This window comes from Primulina huaijiensis, unplaced genomic scaffold (assembly GCF_012295235.1).
Source record: "Primulina huaijiensis isolate GDHJ02 unplaced genomic scaffold, ASM1229523v2 scaffold28027, whole genome shotgun sequence".
Classification (NCBI taxonomy): domain Eukaryota; kingdom Viridiplantae; phylum Streptophyta; class Magnoliopsida; order Lamiales; family Gesneriaceae; genus Primulina; species Primulina huaijiensis.
Window position 1 is genome coordinate 146,990 of NW_027356708.1, and position 3,064 is coordinate 150,053.

At 36.7% G+C, this 3,064-nt stretch overlaps 1 pseudogene; it reads left to right on the plus strand.

Annotated features, from left to right (window-relative positions):
• Nucleotides 1-967, plus strand: part of LOC140967814 (ammonium transporter 2 member 5-like) — a 2,028-nt pseudogene extending 1,061 nt beyond the window's left edge.
• The last annotated feature ends 2,097 nt before the right edge of the window (nucleotides 968-3,064 follow it).

Below are 3,064 nucleotides of genomic sequence, written 5' to 3' on the forward strand. Positions count from 1 at the left end.
ATATATAAGCCATGCCTAAATAATATTTAACAAAATTTGTACAACCAAACCCAGCACTCTAACCATTGCTCCTCTCGATCTGATATAATGCAGGTAGCCTCGGGAACCAAGGGACCGAGAGAGCTTCCCACCAAACAATGCACATCCTTCTGATGCTTGCCGGCGCCGGCTTGCTATTAATAGGATGGACGGAATTCAACGGCGGAGATCCTTACATGGCCAGCATCGACGCATCACTCGCCGTACTCAACACTCATATACGCGCAGCAACAAGCCTGCTTACTCGGCTCCAACTCGATCGACATACTTTTCTTCGAGAGACCCTCCGTCATCGGTGCACACAAGGCATGATCACCGGCCTACTCTACATCACCCCAGCCGCTGGAGTCGTGCAAGGCTGGGCCGCCATTATAATGGCCATCCCCTCCGGTTTCATCCCTTGTTTCACTATGATGGTTCTCCACAAGAAGATATGGCTCCTAAAGCGAGTAAACGACACGATGACCGTATTCCACAGGCACGTTGTTGCAGAGACGCTAGGCGTCTTGCTCACCAGATTTTTCGCCAACCCCAAGCTGAGCAGGCTTTTCTACATGTCCCCCACTAGGGAAAGGTACACTGGCCTAGCATACGGCCGGTTCAGTAGCGGCAGAGTTGGCGCAGGATTCTGGCAGATGGGGGTTCAGGTTCTTGGAGTTGTGTTTGTCATAGAAGTAAATGTTTTGGTTACCAGTTTGCTTTGTCTGTTGATAAGGCTTGCGGTGCCATTAGGGATGTCCAACGAAGAACTTGACGACGAGGATGAACAGGTGCATGGAGAGGAAGCGTATGTGCTGTGGGGAGATGGCGAAAAGTTTGAGAAATCTGTGCACAACTCGGTGATGAATGGGGCTGAGGATGTCTCGGGTCAGCGTAAGAACACGAGGGTTAGTGTTTGAGGGAGTTTAGACTTTGGAGGAAAAATGGTATTAATTAATGTTTGACGTTTCTTTTGGATGTGTTCGAAGATGATTCATAATTGTACTTTAATTTGTAATAATTAATGGGGCTATATNAAATAAAAAAAAAGTGACGATTTCTATTTCACGGCCCCTAAACACCAAGTACTAATTTAAACAACGTCAACCATTCATCTTCTTCTTCTTCTGAACCAATTCAAGATCGATGGTAAAAATTAATCATCCTAACAGTCGTTTTTAATAATCAAATATAGAAAACCTAAAGTAATCAGGATTTACAAAATAATAATTTAGAAGTTGCTGCATGGTGTCAGTTTTGAAAACAGTCCAACCGTCCAAGTACAGAAACCCAAAGAGAAGAGATCGGGCATTCAGATTCTCATCCAATATCCCATTTTTAAACCAATGACTTTATTTATTATATTCTATTCTATATTAGAAGAATTCAGAAAGGATTCCATTCCCTTAGGCATGTGAAAGATATTTTTTGGTGCATTGTATGAAGATAAAATGGCACACTTCCCCCCTCTTCCCAAACTAATATTATTTAACATTAATACATTGTCAATTTATGGTAAGTCTAATTAATATAAAAAAAAAATTTGTTCTGTCTTGACAATCTTTCTTTGACTAACTAACTGTACAATCAGTATGCCACTGGAATCCAATATTCGCTCACAGCTTTCTTTATTTTCCAGCCAGTTTTTTTAAGAACTCATATCACTCGATTTACAAACCAAACTCGATATCTCTCACGTTGATCCGACATCGATTTGAATGTTTCAAGAATAGAACAATTGCAACTCTTCTATGTATACGTATACGATATAGGAAAACGACTTGGAGATTAATAATAATTTCAAGAAAAAATACCATGAATAAATAAATGTCCAATCCAATTTTATTTCATATATATGGCTCAGTCAAAAAAAACTTGGTAAAATCAATTAATCGAGTCAACGGTTCGTTGCACAATAAATTCACAGATCTTCTTAAAACATGAGATGATAGCAACATATAGCTCCCATTTATTTATGTTTCCAATAAGATTACAGAAAGTTGAGCATTCAAATCAAAGTTGTCAAATTTTTTAAGATTTCTTTACTGAAAATAAAACTGAGTGGCTTTTGTTACGGGGAATTCCTCGAAAATGCACACATTTTGTTAAGACCAAGGATGTAGTCTTACGATGGAAATCTCATACTCCGCATTTGATGATCCACCTCACACGTTAAGTGGTCCCAGAAACTGAAACTCTTAATATTTCGGGATATATATATATATAGTGTGTGTAGGTGTGTGTGTTTTTGCCAAAAAAGTTATTTTGAATGTCCAATGGTTAACAACAGATGGATCGAAAATGTGAATGAAGCCATTGATTTAGAATCAAAATATAACATTTCTGAATGTGTTGTTAGAAAAAGTACATAACCATATATGTGAGATGTACATATATGGAGTTAAATACGAATTGAATTGTGGATGTAACATGGAAGCTAAGGACTGTATATATGTATAAATAGCAATAAATTCGTTTCATGCATGATATGTTGCAAACTTCCATTGACACAACGTTTCAAAATCCGAGAGCTCATTGTCACATGCCAAGTTTATGGAAATATGGTGTTCAATAACTTGGCATTCATTACTCTTTCTTTCACGCAAATAGGAAAATAAAATGTGCCATTTATGAACAAGTTTTGGGTCGAGTCAAACAATATTTGACATTGTTACAAGGGAGGTAGCCACTCCAAAGTCTCGAGCTCGAACTCAAATTTTTTATTTTTTTAATTAGTATATATAGTGTATATATAATTTTAACTTAATTCAAATATTTGGTTCAATCCACAAAATAATTGTTGAGAGTAACTCAACTAATTACTATCCCTTCTACAAATTAATTTTATGTTTTGTCTTGTGTATAAAATATCAAACTTTACATATGAATGGGTTCTGTTCTATGACAACTTCTGGCAAAAATGTTATATTTCAGTTTCCTGATATTATCGGTGCAATATAATTTTTTTAAAGTGATTTCCTTTATTCGGTTTTATATAACATCGATATTCAACTTATAATATAGATTTGTTTAAATATATGATTGA